A 22506-nucleotide genomic window follows, 5' to 3' on the forward strand; every position below is an offset into this window, starting at 1 on the left:
AGGGTCATAACCAGAGTCAACTGCTGCTTACCAGAGCCAGGGGTCGAGTTGGAGTCAGAGCCAGGAATCAAAGCTGAGGGCAGAGCCGAGGTCAGATACCAAATGACAGAGCCAAGGGGTCAAGCCAGAATCAGAGCCAGAGCGGGGACGGGTAAGTGATAGTCAGAAGAGAGGCATAACAGAAAGTACCGGAGGTGAGGCAAGGATCAGGCATGGAGCCAGAGCTCAGTGGGAGCTAGGAGCAAAGGCAGGGCTGAGGCAAGAGGCAGGAGCGGAGAGGAATCAGGAACAGGGTTGGGTGTGGAATGCAGGAAGCAGTCACAAGCAAGGAGTAACGCAGCAGCAACAGGGAATCATCCAGTGACTCAGACAACTTCCTGTGCCTCCTTCTGGCTTAAATAGCATGGTTGGGCCAGTCAGTGGAGCTGGGTGAACCTCCAGTGAGGGCTCCCAGGGGTGGTGCTTTGGCTGAGGCTGTCATCCTGCTAGCTCCACAGCCTGCAAGGTTTCAGCAGATATTGGCTAGTGGCCAGAATGCAATGGCTGTCTGGGAGCTTTTAGGCCTGGGTTTCAGTCCTCGGACATCATGGTGAGAAATCTGGGTTTAGTTCCCAGTTCTGCCACAGACTCATTATGTAACCATGGGCAAGTCACTTCATCTCTCTGGGTCTTGTCCCTTCATTTGTACAATGGGGTTAATAGTACTTTCTTTTTCTGTCCTATTTCAACTTCTTTGGGAGAAGAACCGTCCTTTGCTATGTACAGTGCCTAGCACAACGGGGCTCTCATCTAGATTGAGGCCTCTAAGCGTGACCACAATAATAACAGGTGAAAATAGGGTCCGACTATAAAGGACCCCAGAGCAGCAGCCTCGCCACTGACCATGGCAGTCTGCATCGTGGCAGGGCCTTGGGCCAACATTACAAGATCACGCAAGAAAAATGCAAATGTGGTACACAGTTTTGCAGGTGAAATTCACTGATGTTGTTCCAAAGCCCTCAAGCCAAGTGCATGTTTCAGCAATATGATCCCATACCAACTTGCTTTTATTAAAAAGAAAATAACAAATACTTACAGGTGATATGAGGGCTGCCTTCTGCAATTTCTCCAGCATGTGAGGTTTTTTACAACCCACATGATGGGGCACTTCTGACCTCCACGGAAGCAGGATCTGATGATTTCATAAGCAAGGGATGTCTACCAGATTCCCAGACAGCCTGCCTATGTAATCAGTCATGCCTTCACCTGTACAAAGGAAAGAGTCACTCTGATATGCAAAACAGGGATAATATAATATTTGAATTCAAATAAAAAGCACAGAAGGAATCGCCCAGTGACTGAATGGTGAGTGCAGATATTCCTGGTTAACTCCAGAGCAGGGAATTCATTTTCTCTACAGCAACATTTTGCTACAGAATGTTATGGGAGTTAGTCATATGTGTCCAAACAGGTGAACAGGCTGCCTACTTGGCTTTAACAGGTAAATACCAGCTTCTGAACATGGAATTTCCCCTCACCTCACCTCTAACTCTCTAGTAAAGAAGGCAGGGTTTCTGCCTTTTTTAAAACAGCTTCCCTATGTGCATTCTACAAAGCTCAACTGATGATCACAAAAATCAATCTTGCTGTCACATGATAGAAAAAAGGACCACAACCAATTAAACATCAGAGCTGGTCAAAAAATAATCCACAGGTTTTATGGAAATTTCATGCCTGTTTGTTGAAATTCAAAATTAAACCGAAAAATTCAGTTGAAATTTGAAATTACATCATGCCAATGATAAAAAAATGCACTGTAGAACTACAAGATTCACATTCATGCACCGCTGTTCTATCAACTACAGCTTCAGCCCCAGAAGAAATGACAAATGACAAATATGCATTTAGGTGATAAATAACTAATTCTGAGAGAATGCAGGGAAACTCCAATTCTGCCTCAAGTTGTGGCCATATTCTTGTGGCAGTTCCATGCTAGCAGCCATGGGCTGGTGATAACAGGGACGAATGGATGAATGGACTGTAAGGTGTATAGAAAGCTGGCTAGATTGTCGGGCTCAATGAGTAGTGATCAACAGCTCTATGTCTAGTTGGCAGCCGGAATCAAGCCGAGTTCCCCAGGGGTTGGTTTTGTTCAACATCTTTATTAATGATCTGGATGATGGTATTAATTGCACTCTCAGCAAGTTTGCAGATGACACTAAGATGTGGGGAGAGGTAGATATACTGGAGGGTAGGGATATGGTCCAGAGTGACATAGACATATTGGAGGATTGGGCCAAAAGAAATCTGATGAGGTTCAACAAGGACAAGTACAGAGTCCTGTGTTTAGGAAGGAAGAATCCCATGCACTGCTACAGGCTGGGAACTGACTGGCTAAGCAGCAGTTCTGCAGAAAAGGACCTGAGGATTATAGTGGCCGAGAAGCTGGATATGAGTCAGCAGTGTGCCCTTGTTGCCAAGAAGGCTAATGGCATATTGGGCTGCATTAGTAGGAGCATTGCCAGCAGATCGAAGGAATTGATTATTCCCCTCTATTCGGCACATTGTGAGGCCACATATGGTGTATTGCATCCCATTTTGGGCCCCTCACTACAGAAAGGATGTGGACAAATTGGAGAGAGTCCAGTGGAGGGCAACAAAAGTGATCAGGGGGCTGGGGCACATGACTTACAAGGAGAGTCTGAGGCTTGTTTAGTCTGCAGAAGAGAAGAGTGAGGGGCCTTGATAGCAGCCTTCAACTACCTGAAGGGGGGTTCCAAAGAGGATGAAGCTCGGCTGTTCTCAGTGGTGGCAGATGACAGAACAAGAAGCAGTGGTTTCAAGTTGCAGTGGGGGAGGTCTAGGTTGGATATTAGAAAACACTATTTCACTAGGAGGGTGGTGAAGCACTGGAATGGGTTACCTAGGGAGGTGGTGGCATCTCCATCCTTAGAGGTTTTTAAGGCCCGGCTTGACAAAGTTGGTGTTGGTCCTGCTTTGAGCAGGGTATTGGACTAGATGACCTCCTGAGGTCTCTTCCAACCCTAATATTCTGTGATTCTATGTTTCCCTTCGTTAGGGTCTATGTGTCTGAAACACACTTCAATTCATAGTGGGTAGTGGGAGGAGTTCTTAGAGGGGTCATGTGATCCTTTTTCAGATGGGTCACCCCCCCTCCCCCCCCAGAACTGATTGCTCAAATCCTCTCTAGGGGTGGTCCTACAGGTCTGAAATCCTTTCCAACTGGTAGAGAGCAATGGGAGGAGTTTTCAGAGGGGTGACAGGCCACCACTTGCTTCCACTCACATGTCAGTCTCAGTCATGGAACTTGTCCTGATTGGTCAAAGTCCTTGGGGTAGTCCTACAGTCTTGAAACATACTCTGATTGTTAGAGGGCAGTGGGAAAAGTTCTTAGAGGGAGGTCACATGCTACCCATTGTTTCTGGTCACATGTCAGTCTCAGTCCTGGAAGTAATAATCCCCTGGGTAGTGCTTATTGTGGCCTGTGGGCGTTGCCTCAGGGATCAAGGGGTGGGATAAACATCTGATTGTCATTAGACCCCTAGAGTACTAAAGGAATATCAAGTGGGGTTCCACAGGGACCTGTCCTGGGTCCAGTGCCAGTCAATAACTTCATAAATGACTTGGATTGGATAATAGCATAGAAAGTATATTTATCAAGTTTGTGAACAATACTGAGCTGGGAGAGGTTGCAAGCACTTTGCGGGACAGGATTAGAATTCAAAATTATTTTGATGAACTGGAGGAATGGTCTGATAATAATAGGATTAAATTCAATAAGGACAGCTGCAAAGTATTAAACTTAAGAAGAAATAATCAATTGTACATATACAAAATGGGAAATGACTGTAGAAAAGGATTGGAGGATAGTGGATCACAAAGAAAATACAAATGAAAAATGTAATATGTCTGTAAAAAAGCAAAAGTCATTCTGGGATGTATTTGAAGGAGTGTTGTAAGCAAGACTCAAGAAGTAATTCCACCACTCTACTCAGCACTGATAAAGCCTTAACTGGGGTACTGTGTCCAGTTCTGGGAATATATGTAAATGGTTGTTATAAAGAGGAGTGTGACAAATTGTTCTCCTTAACCACTGAGGTAATAGATTTAAATTTTAGCCAGGGAGATTTAAATTAGATTGAAGAAAAAAAACCTCTTGTCAACACTGGAACAAATTACCTAAGGAGGTTTCAGAGGGGTAGCCGTGTTAGTCTGTATCAGCAAAAACAATGAGGAGTCCTTGTGGCACCTTAGAGACCAACAAATTTATTTGGGCATAAGCTTTCATAGGCTATAACCCACTTCATCAGATGCCTGGAGTGAAAATACAGTAGGCGGGTATAAATATACAGCACATAAAAAGATGGAAGTTGCCTTACCAAAGGGGGGGGGGTGTCAGTGCTAATGAGGCCAATTCAATCAAGGTGGATGTGGCCTATTCCCAACTGTTGACAAGAAGGGGTGAGTATCAACAGAGGAAAAATTATTTTTTGTAGTGACCCAGCCACACCCAGATTTTATTCAGGCCTAATTTCATGGTGTCAGGTTTGCAAATTAATTCCAGTTCTGCAGTTTTTCACGGAAGTCTGTTTTTGAAGTTTTTGTTGTTGAAGAATTGCCACTTTTAAGTCTGTTATTGAGTATCCAGGAAGATTGAAGTGCTCTCCTACTGGTTTTTGAATGTTACAATTCTTGATGTCTGATTTGTGTCCATTTATTCTTTTGCATAGAGATTGTCGGGTTTGGCTAATGTACATGGCAGAGTGGCATTGCTGGCAAATATCACATTGGTAGAGGTGCAGGGCCTACTTATCTCTCTTATGCCAGAACTGCATCAGTATAACTCAGTGGTAAATGGAACAAAGACTAGAATCAGACCTCAGAGCTTAAAGGAGCTTGGCCTGATTTCTTCTGTTCTTCTCAGTAAGGATTTGTTTTGGAGACATCTCAGCCTCCCTGAGATCCCACATACATTATGCAAAGTTTCAGGGATTTGTGCTGCCATTCTGATTCCTGCAAGGGAGCCTGCTGCACATGGCAAGTCTGGAAGTAAAGGTACAAGACAAGGGGTCCTGGTGGTGGGGAGCTTTGAGAGGACAGGGGAGCAGAGAGAGGGCTGAGGTGCCATGGAGCACCAAAGTGGGCGTTACACACTGTGCAGCCAAGCTGTGACTGAAACCAGCTCCTCTCACAACACCACAAACCAAATGGATTTGTAAAAGATGTAAGGAACAGCTAAAGATTTTCCCCATGTGAACTCATGGAAGCTTATAAATATGTATGTCCCCATGTCTAGAAACACCCCTGTGGGTGTGGGTTGAACGCACCATAGTGACCTTTTATTTATGTAACCCTTCTGCCCGTCAGAGTTGGCAGCAACAAGGGCCGGGTTCAATATCTAGGGGATCCATTCCAATAACACAATGCAAATGGTCTCGAGCCCCCACCCAGTGACCTGGGACAAATATATACCACCCCCGCTGGGCGCCTCCAAGAGGCCATACTTCCCCTCTCGCAAGCACCTAGTCTGAGTGTAGCAAAAAGCCTTTTAATAACAGAGAGAAACAATGTGGCATTATGTTGGGGAAACACCACCAACAGGATTCATAACACAACCCATGAGCAAAAAACCCACCCCAAGCAAATTGGGGCATGCCCCTTTCCCTTTGGTTCTTGAGTCCAGCAACCCCAAATCACCCAAAGTCCCAAAAGTCCAATGACCCAAAAGTCTCTGTCCCTGGTCAGGGCAGCCCCAGAGTTCAAAAGTTTATCTACAGAGCTTTACCTCCCAACCTGCGTGGAGATGGGGGCGGAGGTAAGAGGCACCTTACATGATCTGAAGCTGACCGCCCCACAACTCCATAGGCCTTCGCTCCGCTCCGCCAGCCGCCCCACAAACTGCTTCGCTCAGCTCCGTGGCCCACACGCAGCTCCCGCCGTCCCATGAACTGCTCCGCATCCCACCAGCAGCTCCCGCCGGCCTATGAACTGCTCCACCAGCCTGTCCACAAGGCACTCCAGCTGTCCCGCAAACTGCTCCACAATATATCTTCAGGCTCCCCCACTACTTAACACAACGCTCAGTGATTTCAGCGCTTAGGTTAATTCAGCTTGTAGCACGGGAGCCTCAGTGCTGGTACACTATTAGCCCAAAGCGAGCTCAGCAGCCTGTAACTAGATTTCTAATGAAATCAAAATTAGCTCTGATATTCCACAGTGGAGAGAGGAGGAAGTGCAATTCGCATGTAAGGCCCTCACCAAGGGGCTCATACCACCAAGTATTAATACTTGTCCCCAACCTCTCTCCATTCACAGAGTTTTGGAACCCATGACCCTTGCCTAGCGAGTGCTACTTAGTTGATGGCGAGTCCCTCCATCATAACAAAGGCCACGTACAGTTCCAAGCACAGTTCCCATAATCAGGGTAATAACAATTTATTCTTCCTGCCCCGATAACAGAGACACTGGGGATCCCACAGCAGCCAAAGTGACCATTTGGGCAGCTATGGCCTCATTCTAGGCGGGGTGGGTGTGCCTATGCAAATGAGATCAGCCCCTGAAGTTCTTTTCCACAACTTGCGACGCCTCACCACCAGATGTCAGGGTGGAGCTCAGCCTGACACTGCTTACATTTGTAATTTTAAAAAGAAGAAAGGGATCTTTATGGAAAAGAAATAGAAAAACTGCCTCTCACAATCACGTTTCAGCAATGTCACCACACCCAATTACTTTTATTAAAAGGAGAACAAGAAGTTATTGTAGGTGACACAAGGGCTTATGTATGGATTTTTTTTCCAACTTGTGAGATTCTTTACAGCCCAGATGAAGAGGATCCAAGGATTTTAGAAGCAAAGTGTCATCTGCCAGATTCCCAGAGATCCTGGAGCCATCAATCACTTTAGTACTGCAAAAAGGAAAGAAACTCTCAGAGTCTATCTTTATATCCATTAAAAGAGGGACAAAACAACATTACGTTTCAAATGAAAGGTAGAGCAGGAATTTCAGGTTAACTCCAAAACTGGGAATTCATCCATTCTACTACAGAGTTATAGTGAAGATAGTCTTATATATCTAAACGTGATCTGGCCACCTACCTGATGTACCAGCTAAATATACCAGTCTTCTGAATGCATCCGATGAAGTGAGCTGTAGCTCACGAAAGCTTATGCTCAAATAAATTGGTTAGTCTCTAAGGTGCCACAAGTACTCCTTTTCTTTTTGCGAATATAGACTAACACGGCTGCTACTCTGAAACCAGACTTTTGAATGTGCCTCTTCCCTCCCTTTACCCCAGCTAGAAAGAGAAAAACTCCCCCCCACCCCGCAACTGAAATTAAAACAATTCTTGAAATTACATTGAGGGATTTAATCAAAATTGTGAATGTTAAAATTGACAACTAATTCTATTACACAGAGAAGAATAAAACCTCAAATATATAGAGCATACAACAATGTGCCTCACCTCCAGGTAAAGTGTTTTTTGTTTTTTGTTTTTTTTTTTAAATCAGTCTCATTTTTGTCTCATTTCTAAAACTAAGTTATTCTTAAATAATGCCTGGAAATACTAGTTCTGCCTCCCAGGTCAAATAAGCCTACAGCCTGACCCTATTCTGGTGGCAGTTTCATACTCGCAGCCATGCCTCCTGGTTGCAGGGATCTCTGAGCAGGATCAGTGAACCAGCTGAAAGAGCTGCACCGCAGTTGCTAGCATGGAGAGTCCAGCTTCATTTCCCCTGCTTTCAAGCTGCCTCTCTGTTGTTTCAGGGACTGGGAAAGTCTCTCCCTCCTGCTTTCCCTGGCTATGTTACACCATTCATTTCACCACGCTGGGCAGCCTGTATAGTTTATGGTACATCCAGCAGGTAACAAGAAGAACAGGGACAGGAACTGCTGCAGATCTGCAGTGTGGCCAAGTTCATTTTACTGTAGGATCCTCCATGTTTAAACCATTAAAAATAAATTCCGAGCAATGTTAACATTCAAGTCACCCAGGTTTGTAATTGTTCTGGAATTCTGAAAGGAGAAATACAAAGGCTTTGAGTATGTACTGAGCTACCTTAAGGACTGAAAGTAGCATTCTTCCTCAAGGTGGACTGTTTCTTATTGAATTGCATTGAAGAGTGAGAGCTTCTGATGACATGCATCTGTCACACACTGGGCAGTATGTGTTACCCCCCCCCCCCGCCTTTGTGGAGGCTGAGAGTTTTGTTACATCCTCCTCTCATTAAAGGTGTCCAGTTTAGAAAGCTGGGATCCAAGAGCTGTACGGACTAACCATTGGGTGAGAAATACATTAAACAGGAAAGTAACTTGTTAACAACTACAGGCTATAGCTTGTGCTTTTTGTTTTTCTTTTAGCTGTAACTTTGTTTCCAAACCTTCTTTTATTTGAATCTCTATCTCAACCTCTGTTGGATGAACTTCACTTTGGGTTTTCCTATAAACACATCTAAATGCCTGGTGCAAAGGGGGTGGTGAACTGGGGTGCACTGCAGCAGATTGGTGTACACTGCAGGTGTCTAGGGGACTGGGCACTCAAGTGGAACGTGGGGTATGTAAGTTGCTAGCCTGCACTGGGAAAAAGCAGAGCTTGTGGAGACCAGAGCAGAGCGCGTCTGTTGCAAACGGCTACGGAGGAGTTCCCCTGGGGGGGGCACGCACACAAGGTGCTTTCACTCTGTAAGCAGGTGGTGGTGATTCACCTCAGGCACCTTGGATAACCCCCCCCCCCCGCAAGTGTCACATGTATACACTGTCATCAAGTCATCCCTTAAACTTCTTTGTTAAGATCACTAGATTGAGTGCCTTGAGTCTACTACTATAAGGCATGTTTGTTTGTTTTTAAATCCTTTTCAAGGCTCTTCTCTGAACCCTCTCCAGTTATAAACATCCTTCTTGAATTGTGGGCACCAGAACTGGACACAGTATTCCAGCGGCGGCCACACCTGTGCCACACACAGATGTAAAATAATCTCTATTCCTATGTGATAGTTCCCTGCTTATGTATCACTGGCTTACATTAGCCCTTTTGGCCACAATGTTGGCACTGGTAGCTTTGTTCAGCTGATTATCCACCACTTCCCTCAAATCTTGTTCAGAGTCCCTGCTTCCCAGGATAGAGTCCCCCATCCTGCAAGTATGGCCAGTATTCTTTGTTCCTAGATCAGGGATCAGCAACCTTTGGCACGCAGCCAGTCAGGGAAACGCGCTAACAGCAGACGGGCCAAAGGTTGCTGATCCCTGTCCTAGCTGTACACATTTATATTTAGCTGTATTAAAACACATAGTGTGCTTTCATCAAGCTTACCAAGCGATCCAGATCTGTCTTTAGTAGTGGCCTGTCCTCCTCATTTACCACTCCCCCAATTTTTGGGTCATCTGCCAACTTTATCAGTGATGATTTTAGGTTCTCTTCCACATCATTGATACAAATGATAAACATAGGGCCAAGAACCCATCCCTGCAGGACCCCATTAAAACACTTGCTCAATGAGGATTCCCCATTTATAATTACATATTGAAATCTATCAGTTAGTCAGATTATAATGTACTTAATATGTGCCATGTTAATGTTATATCATTGTATTTTTTTTTAATGTGGTACCAAGTCACATGCCTTACAGAAGTGTAAGTCCATTACATACATATATAGGCTACTTTTGCAAGCTTCATTTTTCAGCCATTTCCCTTTGGCACGATCAGCCCTTGTGCTTTTACCTGCTCTTTCCAGAGAGACTCAAAGTAGGTCCTACCAGCTCCCTCAGATGGAGGACAGACCTTTCATATCCAGAATGCTTTGTTAGAAGTCAACAGTTATGATTGCTTGACTACAACTCAAAGATTCCCTGTTTTTGACAGAGGCCATTTCCCAGGAGGGAACTGAACTTGTGTAAAACAAGATATGGCTGAATGAATTTTGCTCAAACGCTCCAAGCAATATAACCCCAGTGGTCGTGGAGTGAGTATGGATGTTCCCCTTAAAGAGGAGACTTTTCCAGAAATGGGCAAGTATGCAAGAAGATGGAACAGATTGGCAGCTGTCCTTATTTTGAGTGCTACCAAGAAAATGCTATGAGTGAATCTGTCCTCAGACTCCAACGAGAAACTGCAGAACTGGAATTAATTTGCAAAATGGACACCAACAAATTAGGCCTGAATAAAGATGCAGAGTGGATGGGTCACTACAAAAACTAATTCCCCCCTGCTGATACTCACACCTTCTTGTGAACTGTTTGAAATGGGCCACCTTGATTACATTGGCCTCATTGGCACTACAAAAGTGATTTCCACCCCTTCCTGTCAACTGTTGAAAATAGCCCACTTCCACCTTAATTGAATTGGCTCTTTAGCACTGACCACCCCCTCCCCCCCCACTTGGTAAGGCAACTCCCATCTTTTCATATGCTGTGTATTTATACCTCTACTGTATTTTCCACTCCATGCATCTGATGAAGTGGGTTTTAGCCCATGAAAGCTTATGCCCAAATAAATTGGTTAGTCTCTAAGGTGCCACAAGGACTGCTCATTGTTTTGTCCTCAGCTAGTAATTGAAAATAAGATCCTTCCATCAGATGCTGGGAAAGTGACATATAAAAATCCTGAAACATTTAAAAGTTTAAGTCTTGATCAGAAGCCAACCAGACACTAATTATTCAAATCAGTTTGTCATAGATTCAGTGATCGTGTGTGTGGCAACCCCACCCAGCCTTCACACCCCCATCCCCACTGTATAACATAGTTCAAAACTTGTCAGCAATTCTTTTTTGTGAACTTAGCATTAAAGTTCTAAAGATGCTGCCTGTCTGAGGAGAGCAGCCATTTTGGTCGCAGTGTTACTGAAGATTGGTACAAAGGTGACATCCCCCACTCTCTCCTGAAGACTTTACTTTTGTTCTTCCCTGTTGTTTTCTCTATTCTAAAATGAAACACCAATGTATATGTAGGGGTGAGTCTGGACACAGCTCCTACCCGTACTATGCAGTTCTGGCAACGCGTAGAGGCTGTGAAAGGGGCTGGGAGAGAGTTTCCTCAATCCATGAGCAACATAGGGGTGACCTAATTGGCTCTGTGCTGTCCTCTTTGCAGGCACTGTCTTAAGTGTGGTGCTGGAGATAATGTTGGGTGTTATCAGGTCTCAGCATCCAAGCACTATGGATGCTCCAAGCTGGGAACTGGCCATAGGCAGCCTGGGTAAGGCAGCTGTAAGAACAAGTTGTTCTAATATATGCTTGGCTAACATATGCCAGGGCCAATCCAGCCCCCCAGGCAATTGAGAATCAGGGCAGCACAGAGGCCTCCTTTGCCCTCTCCCACTGGGTTGTGCTGTATGTGCAAAGTATCCAAGGGAATTAAACAGCAGCTTGGACATATAAAGAAGAGAAAACTATTTCCAATCAGAGAGAAATTTCACTCTTGTGGAATCCTGCACTTACCCTCCTACAGCAAAGGTACGGAATCACAGCAGTGTCCACTGGAATAAGTTCCTCGGGGACAATGCCCATAGTAGCATCGACCCCCATTTCGTATACATCGCCAGATACAAGAGAAACTCTGGGTGAATCCTGCACAAAGAGAAAGGATCTTGATTTTCATTCACACAGCAGGGTAAACAAGAGCTGTGACTGCAGCAAGACGGGAATTTCCCTTCCGTTGAGACCCAGCCATGTCAGCCCAATTATGTTCAGATACACTGTTATCTTCAACACTTTAATGGCTGTAATAGGGGCACAAACAGTGGCTGCCCCTCGGAAGAGAACAGAGTGAGTTAATTAAGCAGATGCTCTGGCTCCCTGGCTGCACACTGCAGAACCCTAGCACTGAGCGTGGATGTCCTTCAGAGCCCCACACCTTTAAGGGATAGAAAAGCAGGTAGCGGCCTTCATCATTAAGTTCCCTTAATGGCTGCTGCTGTGGTTTTGACTCTTTCTGCTTCAAAAAATAGTGAGGTGTCAGCACTGAGCTAGATTTCCATTTCTAAACATTGCAGCAGAGTTTGGATAAGTCTTTTTCAGTCCTAACTGTGCAACTCTGTGCAGGCATTCTTGTGAAGACAGCCCTTGGAAATAGATTCTTCATGACCAATTGCCAGATTTGGCCATGCCAGACATGCTAATCCTTTTGAGAATGGAAATATCCACCTCCTTACCCTGTAGGATATTTAGAGTAGATTTTAGTTGTGCTTTGATTAATGTACTATACACAGATATTAACCCAAGACCTAAACAGTATTGTCTCATTGCTTCCTTGTGCTCCACCTATCTGTCTGTGTTTTCTCACTTGTCTTATAAATTCTTTGATGCAGGGAGCATATCTTTGTTGCACAGTAGAACAGAACCTGACAGAATGGAGTCCCATTGTGGGAGTGGGGCTTCTAGGTGCTAATTAAATAATAAATAATACAGCTGCATTGCCATTTCTGCAGGAACCGTTCCAGCCCCACACAATGGCATTTCTAGTAATGAAACCAAGCGCAGACATGGAAAATTATTTCTGTGACAGTGTAGCTAAAACATTGAGACATTGGTCTGCCATATTAACAATCTGGGTTCTATTCCCAAACAGCATAGTCTCTTGTAGGGGCATGAGATATTACTTAACAAAAGGGACATTAAAGCCCTGAATAATTGTCATAAATATAAAGGGAAGGGTAAACCCCTTTAAAATCCCTCCTGGCCAGAGGAAAAATCCTCTCACCTGTAAAGGGTTAAGAAGCTAAAGGTAACCTCGCTGGCACCTGAACAAAATGACCAATGAGGAGACAAGATACTTTCAAAAGCTGGGAGGAGGGAGAGAAACAAAGGGTCTGTGTCTGTCTGTGTGATGCTTTTGTCAGGGATAGAACAGGAATGGAGTCTTAGAACTTTTAGTAAGTAATCTAGTTAGGTATGTGTTAGATTATGATTTCTTTAAATGGCTGAGAAAAGAACTGTGCTGAATAGAATGACTATTTCTGTCTGTGTGTCTTTTTTGTAACTTAAGGTTTTGCCTAGAGATATTCTCTATGTTTTGAATCTAATTACCCTGTAAGGTATCTACCATCCTGATTTTACAGAGGTGATTCCTTTACTTCTATTTACTTCTATTTCTATTAAAAGTCTTCTTGTAAGAAAACTGAATGCTTTTTCATTGTTCTCAGATCCAAGGGTTTGGGTCTGTGGTCACCTATGCAAATTGGTGAGGATTTTTACCAAACCTTTCCCAGGAAGTGGGGTGCAAGGGTTGGGAGGATTTTGGGGGGAAAGACGTGTCCAAACTACGTTTCCCAGTAAACCCAGTTAGAGTTTGGTGGTGGCAGTGGATATTCCAAGGACAAAGGATAAAATTAATTTGTACCTTGGGGAAGTTTTAACCTAAGCTGGTAAAAGTAAGCTTAGGAGGTTTTCATGCAGTTCCCCACATCTGTACCCTAGAGTTCAGAGTGGGGGAGGAACCTTGACATTAATTAACTTCTATAATCTCCTTTAATTTCATTAAAAACTTATCTGGAGTGCTTTGCAGCACCAAGAAGAGGACAGCAAAGAGAAGGTAGAGAATCTTCATAGTTGAAGTTTGGCTTGGAACTCACTGTCACTGGAGAGAAGAGACACAAAGATAGACAGGAGACAGAGTCTCTATTTATAGGGTGCTGGGAATGGTGATATGCTGACCAGCTGAAATCTTGTTTTGATGTAAATCACATTTATAACCTGTATGCTGCAATCGCTAATTATAATTATTATTTGTACAGCACCATAAAAGTTCCTTGGGAATTTCAGGGAAATACAAAAGATAAGTCCCTGCCTTCAGGAAGTTACTAGAAACAAGTTATACCTAGCAAACAGGTACTTCTTGGTCGAAAGCCCTTTTAAATTCAGTGGGAGTCTCCCTGTTGTCTTCAATGAGGGCCCTACTGCAGAGAGGAATTCCAGAACACAGTTCTACCTGGGAAGTGATTGGCAGTAGGGAGTATGTGTGTTGGTTATTTATTTTGAAAAATATAAATATTTCTGTGGATGGAGTCTGCTGTCTGAAGCCCCTCGGCCAGAGCCTGCCACCCCGGGGCTGAAGCCCAAAGCCTGAGCCCCACCGGCCCTGGGAAGGTGAGGAACTCGCTGGCTGCCTGCTCCTCCAGCGTGGTGCCCCAGGTGTCTCCAGAGCGGGGCAGGGCCCAACCCCTGCTGCTGGCCCCAGCAAGCAACACCAGGGCAGTGCATCCAGGAGCAACAAGCAGAGGGAAGGAGCTGCTACTTTGCCCCCTTCCCTCAATCACAGCCAAGGAGGCTGTGGCCACAAGAAAAGACTCTAGTGGCCACATGTAGCTACGGTGGCCGCATTGGAGAAATGATGTGCTATGTTAACTGTGTCTCTGTCCATGGAGGTTACAGGTCTTCTCACTTGCCACTTTCTCCACAGAGAAAGGACACGAGGCTCTGGATGCTTCCCTGCCCAGTGGGGACACAAGGCGTGAGCACATCACCCTGGCTGGCCACCTCACCCTTCTTTCCCTGTCATGTTCTTGCCATACACACAGAGAAGTTAGATAAAAGCAGCAATTCTCTTACAGGAAGGTGGCTGATAGAGCCACAATTGATAATGGGTTTATTTGATCCTGTATGATTTATACTGTGGTTAAGGGTAAACACTGTACACTGCTTTTATAGATTTAAAGAAGGGCATTTGATTCTATTAATCGAGAGAAATTAAGAAGGACAGGTATCAATCTAAGACTTCTGCATATTCTGGAGGCTCTTCACCAGGGTAATAGGGGTAGAGTAAGAACTAAAGCCAATGGAAAATGTACTAATGTTTTCCCTATTTCTGGGGAAGTGAACCAGGGATGCCTCCTAGTAACTCTTCTTTTTAATTTATATATTAATGATGGGGTGGATGTTTTAAAGGAAGATCATTTTTTCCACCACATCTTAAGGGTGGATCTACCCTGGTATTGTTATATGCCAATGACATGGTTGTTGTATCACAAACTCCACTAGGCCTCTGAAAGCTGTTATACCATTTTTCCTCTTATGGTAACTCTCAAGACCTGATTCTCAAATATAATAAGACCAAGGTCATGATTTGGGGGCAGAACACTCTGCAAATGTTGTGGAAGATAGAAGACCACCTGTAGAACAAGTCTCTGCTTTTATTTATTTAAGGATAAAGTTTCATCTTTCAGGCTGTTGGTCCCCTTACCATAAAGACTTAAAACAAAAGACCCTTAACTCTGCTCAAGGGGTGCTCTGTTTTACCCGCTCCTATGGTGGGAACAGAGTTGCCCCAGCACTAAGAATTTATAATACAAATATATTATCACAGATGCTCTATGGGGTGGAAGTTTATTTTGGGGGCCAAATTTCAGCCTTAAAGATCATTCAAACTAATTTTTGAGGAGACTTTTAATTCTCCCAAATGGAGGAACAACCTGTGTACTCCTTATTTCCTTGGTATAAGACACTCCAATGTACTATAGCTACATGGGGTTTCTCTATTACTCGCTTATTGTTGATACCTTTTAATCAACATAATCAGCTACTCAAACAGAGAGTGAAATATTATCCACCAAGTATATCTGGCTAGAATTGATTATGCTGAGTTTGCCTTTTGGTTTTCTTCTTTGAAGATGGCTCATGTTTTTGAATCATATTTGAATGAGATATCAAATCCTCATTTACATGTAGCACCTGTCATCCTTGGGCAGAGGAAGTGCCGGTTATTCCAAGGGGAGGAAGTGCTGGTTGTTCCAGGGGGGAGGGGAATGGAGAACAGGAGAGCGAGGGGCCAGTGTGTGTCCATAGCTCCAGACGAGAGGGCTTATAGCAAACAGGCCTTCATGTAGCAAAGCAGCTGAGAATCATCCCAAAGCCTGTGAGGGACAGAGCAGCTGACGAGGGATGCCCGAGGATGGGAGCCAGTCAGTAGCACCGTGCCATGGAAGAATCACCTGAGAGGAAAAACCAGAGCTGGATCCAGTATCACTGTCACCCAGAAAAGTGGGGCTTGTGACTTTGCATTAGGAATAAGGAGGGAGGTTGCAGATAGTTCAGTGGGGAGGTTGTCGCTCTGTGTGGGTTTGCAGAGAGGTTAGAAGACGGCACCAGAGGGGTTTGCTGAGGAAAGTTCACTGGTGCTGAAGATGACCAGGAACACCCAAAAGTCACTGCTGGACTTGAACTCTGCCCAGGATTCCTGAACTCTGAGTCTAGATGCATTGTTCGCAGTCTGTCCTTCTGGAGTCCTCGTGGTGGATGTAACCCTGCTTCCCCTATTGTTTTTCTCCATTCATCCCTCCATAAATAAATATCTCCCTTTCCTATATTCATTGTACTATTCCAGTGTGTGTGTGTTTACTCCAGGGGTTGGGAATAAGTGCCCCTGGGGTGGAAGGGAGTTTCCCTGCTGCATTCCTGCATGAGCCTTTTCTTGGCTGAAGCTGCCCTGCAGAGTGGACTCCCTTTTGTCCATGATAGCACTACAATTACATGCATAAGGCATATACTCAGTAACAATTCAAAACCATAGAGCCTGCTGTCCTTAGAAGTAGCTGTGGAAAATTTCTTCACAACTTTATTGTTGCCCATGGAAATCTGGAGCACTGGAAGATCTACCTCATTATCTTTTGGACTGTAGAATTCCAAGCTTCAGAGTGCACACTGGATTTTGCCTCTCCTACACAAAAGTATTTTGTCACTATCTCAACTGGTAATGTTTTTATTTTTTTCTGGGTCCCCGTCATAATCACATCAGTGGCAATTTTTGCTCGTTTGGCATAGTGCTGAAGAAGAGAGTTTTTATTACATTCTGAATGACATTTTAATATATTATATGGATGTTACTGTTGTTTTAGATTGTGCATGTTTTTCTTTTTATATTGCCAAAAGACATGTCATATGCAATTTAATAAAATTGCATTGAATTTAATTGCAAGAAGGTGGCAATATAACAGTCCTTTACCTTAAAATTCAGAACAAGAACACACAAAAACTCAAAAAGAGAAGGACAAAGCAAGCTGCTCCCTAAAACAGAGTGACACAACTCACCCCAAATTTCTCGAAGATGGCTGGCTGACTTTGCTAAGCCCAGAACACATGCTTCCCTATAGAACCCTCTAGCTTGAAAGCAGGACCAAAGAAAAACCCTGAACATTTAAAGTGATAGATCTACAATTGTAATACAATTTTCAATACACCATTCTTTCCCCACAGATGACAATGATCCATCTGGGTCCCATCCAGCTGCTGACTGGAACTCAAAGATCTTCCCTTAATTGGCACATGGCTGTTACACTGATGACCACACCTGGCTTTGGGAAAGGCTGGAATATGTGGGGTTCACAGGTGGGGATGATTGAGGTAAAAGAAACACCTCCCTTCACAAAAAAATAAACAATGCCTTCTCTTCCCCTTCTGCTGCCAACAAACCATACCTTGACCTCTTTTCAGAGCCAAATGCAAGTTGGAGTGAAACTTGGCTGAAGTTTAAGGAAGATTCACTTACCCACAGGCACCCATCCATCTTACTTACCCATAGCTCTATCCCTAAGGGAGACAGGGAGTCTAAATATTCTCCTTGTGTCCCATAAAACCTCATCTCCCATAGGTTTTTGATGGTGGAACCCTCTCTCCCAACACCTCTATGTTTCCTCCTTGCTTTATGCCCTGCTCTTGAGGGAAGGCCTGCCTATCTCCTACCTCCCCCACAGCATCTTGAGGAGCTGGCCCATCGTTCTGCTGACTTTCCGAGGGTGGTTGGTGGCCTACTCCTCCTCCCACTATCTTAGAGGTCTGGCCAGACCCCCTTCACAGACTGAAGTTACCAACGGTTTCTCAGGAACAGGTGCCTTCATCCTTTAGTAGCAGGATGTGGCTATTCTTTTGCACACCAACATCAGTGATTGATTGACCAGATCAGCTATTTCCTAATACTCTAATGCACTGTCAGTATTGAACCCAGGTTATTGCAGATTAATTTGAAAGGGGAAAACAGCACTGGGCCTCTGCTCTTTTCTGCCTTTTTATAAGGTATCAAGAGACCAGAAGGGATATATGTTTTATAAAGTTTTTTTGTTTTAATCTGTTTTGTTTTTTTCTCCTTGTTATTTACCTTAGAAGTATCAGGAAAACAAAGTTTGGTCTTCCATCTTTTGCTAGAAGGTTCTTTGGAAGCCCCACAGAAATGTCTTCTGGGTTCCTCAAACCTGAACTGAAGGGTGGGGTTCTTGAATCTTTAACAAGGAAAGTTTTTCTCTCAACTGGTTCAAAAACATTTGAATAAAATAGTTGTTATTAACAATACAAAAATATACAAAGATTTTTAAACTCTTCTGTAGTACCTGTTGTGTCCTGACCTTACTGGTTCTCAGCAGTGTCATGTCATAGCCCCCTCCACATGGTTCTGGTGTCCCTCCATTGGGAATATTGAGTTGAGTTGAGTTCTGAATCACTCCTTACCTGACTGCTAGTCACAAACTGGAGGGAGCTCAGAGAATAATAAAAATTATCAGAGTGCTGGAGAGGGTTTAACTGGAATTGAAAACAGAGTCTGTACATGTATTGCTTGACAAGTCAGCCCCTAAAGCAGGGTGGGACAATACTAAAAGCCTACAGCTATTTAGAGGATATAAACACCAAGCAGGGAGAGCAATTATTTTTAGCCTGATATAAGGGGGTCTTCTGAGAATAATTAAGACTGGGAACATTTAGGCTGAATCTCAGTGAGAATGCATTGAGCTCAGTGACATCTGTGAGTGGGGGAAGAGTCCCACAAAGCAGACCCTGATACTGGCTCCCTAGGAGCTGTGGCAGCCAGGCCCTGTGGTCCCTCTCTTTATGTTTGAGACTCTCCAGCTCTCAGGGTTGGGAGGCTGAAGCACTCAGCCACTGCTAGATCTTCCTCCATGTAGGCAGCATTTCCAGCAGTCCTCTGTTTCCATGTCTGGCTAGTCCATGCACGAGTATCTGGGGGGTCTCATTTCACAGAGGTCCGGCCCCACTCTGATCTTCAGGCCATTGGCAGCTATTGAATATCTAGCTTTAAATGTACCCTATGATGATTGTTCACTACCTCCTGGGGGAGGGGAGGAAAGGGGGCAGCTGGCCTGACCTCAAGAACAGAGCACAAGGTGAGGGGGAAGCATGACCTGTTGGCAGAGAGAGCTCTGTTGGGAGTGGCCTATGGGACAGGAGGTTGGGAAGGGACAGAGAGAATGTTTAGATCCTGACCACCTCCCTGATGGGCTGGAGATGTGAGTTGAGGGGTCAGTGAGTAACTAAAACAACTTCTCAAACTTCAGCCAAGGTTGGCTCCAACCTCAATAATTGTAGATAATCCTGTAATAAACTATCTAAAGATTTATTAATTAAGACAAAGAAATAAGAGATTTATTTATACAGTTAAAGCAGGTACGCAACACACAAAGGTATACAATGAAATGGTAACAGGAGTTTCTGTAAGAAGTAAACTCTGTATATCCCTTCTGTTACCCGGGGTTCTTTCAACCCAAAGCTCCTGGTAACTTTTACTCTGTGTGAGGTGGTGTCAGGAAATAAATCAGGGGAGACGCGGCCATCCGACCGATAAATGGCTGGCACAAACAGGACAACAAAAGAGTGATTTCACTTAAAGCTAAACTTTACTTAGTCTCAAGCACTTCATAGAATCATAGAATCATAGAATATCAGGGTTGGAAGGGACCTCTGGAGGTCATCTAGTCCAACCCCCTGCTCAAAGCAGGACCAATCCCCAATTTTTGTCCCAGATCCCTAAATGGCCCCCTCAAGGATTGAACTCACAACCCTGGGTTTAGCAGGCCAATGCTCAAACCACTGAGCTTACACACGTCCGCAACAGGTTAATAAAACACCCCCAACCCTCGATAATTACCGAAGCTGAGTGTGGCTCTTGAGTGGCACAGAGGCAGTCCATCTGCCGGTAGGGAACACAAGATGCATCCAGAGAGAGAGTCCAGTCCTGAAGAGTCCCCCTACCTCAAACTTTCCCCCCTTATTTATACATGAGTAATAGAATGACATGTCCCTTAAAGAAAACGTGTTAAGCAAGCAGTTCCAATGGGCAAGCAAGAGGCTCCTTCTGATTATTGATTAACCAGGTGTGGGTTTTTCCAGAGTTTGCAGCCTTGAGGCCCCAATAGACATTCCTGGGGCACATCCTGCTCTTCTAAAATGCATGTATCAGCAACTTCAATGCAATTCTTATCAGGAAGGATGCAGGGTCAAGCTGCCCGCTCTGTGGCAACCCAAACCCCCTCCCCTCCTGCCTTGGTCAAGCTGAGGCTGTGACATGGCCAATTTACAGCCTGCTGATTTGGCTGCTTTTAGCAATAAACCATCATGGTTTCAGGCACTTTACTGGTTTGCCAAAATCTCCCCATACTCTTCAGGCTAATCCAGCAGCTGGAGATCCCTTGAATTTACGTAGAAATCTTGTGTCAAGTATCAGGGGGTAGCCGTGTTAGTCTGAATCCACAAAAACAACAAGGAGTCCAGTGGCACCTTAAAGACTAACAAAGAGTTATTTGAGCATAAGCTTTTCATGGGATGCATCTGAAGAAGTGAGGTTTTTACCACAAAAGCTTATGCTCAGATAAATCTGTTAGTCTTTAAGGTGCCATCGGACTCCTTGTTGTTTTCCTAGAAATCTTGCCCTTACAGAGGCCAAACAGCATAGAGATACCATTTCTTCTTGTTAGGGATTTTTATTCCCTTCCCTCAAGCTGAAGGGATGAGTCCATTTGCATGTCTTCTCTTTGGGTGGGAGGAGATAAAGCAATTATCAAAGCATTTGTTCTTTGATGTTCCACAACAGCTGGTTTGGTTTCAATGGGCCTTCCTGGTGGGGAAGCACCTACCAGCTTCTGGAGGAAGCCAGCATTTTACATACATTAATGTTTCTTTCCTTTCTGGTGATATACACAGTTCCCGAGGTTTACAGTGCAAGTGCTTAAATGTTACCCTACAATATGGGATACAGATGTTATAAGTGAGATCAACACATGCAGCAATTTACAAGCATTCACACCTTTATGATCCTAATGCATATTTTAACAATACTAACACAGGTGAGCCAGAGTGGTTCTAGGTATTGTGATGGGGCAAGGCCAGATGGCTATAGAAAAGTAGTGGGAGATAGCTATATTAGCTCCAGGCTAAACAAACCTTTGGTACCAGGATAAGTGAAATGGCAGCTGCTCCAGGTCAGTTAAGACACCTGGGGCCAATTAAGAACTTTCCAGAAAGCAGGGAGAATGCTAGGTTGATTGGGACACCTGAAGCCAATCAGGGGCTGGCTGAAACTAGTTAAAAGCCTCCCAGTTAGTCAGGTGGGGGTGCATGTCAGGAGCTGTGGGAGGAAGTTGCGCTTTTGGAGAGGCTGAGTAGGACACACCATATCAGGCACAAGGAAGGAGGCCCTGAGGTAAGGGTTAAGTGGAGCTTGAGGAAGTGAGGGCTGCTGTGGGGGAAGTAGCCCAGGGAATTGTACATGTCATGTTTCTAACAGGTCAGCTACCATAGCTGATACTATTAGGGTCCCTGGGCTGGAGTCCGGAGTAGAGGGTGGGTCCAGGCTCCCCCCACACCTTTGCCCCCTGATTAATCACTGAGACTGGGAGACAACAGAGACTGTGCAAGGAAGGATAACTTCTCCTCACCTCCCTTGCTGGCTTATGATGAAAATGGCTCAGTAGACTGTGACCCTTGTCTCTAGAGAGAGAAGGGTTACGTGGAGGGTCACAGTGAGCCTCTGAGGCTAGTGAAATCCGCTAGGAAACGTGGGACCCACGGAGGCAAGGACAGAGCTTTGTCACAGTATGTATTTGTTAGCGTTCAGTTGAGACACAGGGACCTTGGCATGAGCTGACACCTGGTTTGCCAGCATCATCACAGTGTCAACAGGAAAACTTGAGTGAGTGAGGGGGGCAGAATGCGGCCCTTTCAGGGGAGGCTTTCCTGAGATGCTGCAGTAAATGCCTTGAAGAAATTGAAACACATTACCTCTATTGCATGCTGCTGGACCCCTAAGGTTATAACCGGTCAGGTGTGACTGGCAAAGATTGTTCTTTCCAAACCCAAGTGGTGCTCCTGCTCATGGTTCCATTATCCACTCTCTAGAAGTGTTCTCCCCCCCCCTCCCCCGGCTTTTACAATTTGATAGAATTGCTTCTCAGATAGTAATTTCCAGGATGGCTGTTTTCCTTTTCTGTAGAGCTTAGGAAGGAAGGATGGTCTCATTGTTCAGTCATGAAATGGGAACTTCTAGGGAAAACAGACCCATGACTCCTGCCAGTCACTGAGGGGGTCATAATGGGTTAGCCAGGAGATGACCAGAATCAGGGGAAAATGTGGGAAGTGTTTCCCATTAAACTTCAGTATCCCTCAGTGCCCCTGGATTGTGATCTCCAAGGGGAGTGTTTCAGTGACTCAAGACCTGGAGGATAGGGGGACCCCTTAATCATTTCTATCAGATCTGAGATGGACTTGGACTGCAAGGGGATCAGTAGGATCTGGGCTGCTC

The 22506-nt window shown here is 44.7% G+C and overlaps 1 long non-coding RNA gene across 2 annotated transcripts; it reads right to left on the reverse strand.

Annotated features, from left to right (window-relative positions):
• Nucleotides 1-6696: 6696 nt before the first annotated feature.
• On the reverse strand, nt 6697-19967 carry LOC311517700. Of its 2 annotated transcripts, XR_014710764.1 has the most exons (4): nt 19858-19967; nt 18079-18226; nt 11433-11561; nt 6697-6904 (listed from the first exon to the last, which is right to left on the reverse strand). It is a non-coding gene; the product is annotated as an uncharacterized lncRNA (long non-coding RNA). The 2 variants fall into 2 exon arrangements; XR_014710765.1 differs by lacking the exon at nt 18079-18226 and having other exon boundaries at nt 19858-19964.
• Nucleotides 19968-22506: the final 2539 nt, after the last annotated feature.

Source organism: Lepidochelys olivacea, assembly GCF_965140295.1.
Source record: "Lepidochelys olivacea isolate rLepOli2 genome assembly, chromosome: 3".
Classification (NCBI taxonomy): Eukaryota; Metazoa; Chordata; order Testudines; family Cheloniidae; genus Lepidochelys; species Lepidochelys olivacea.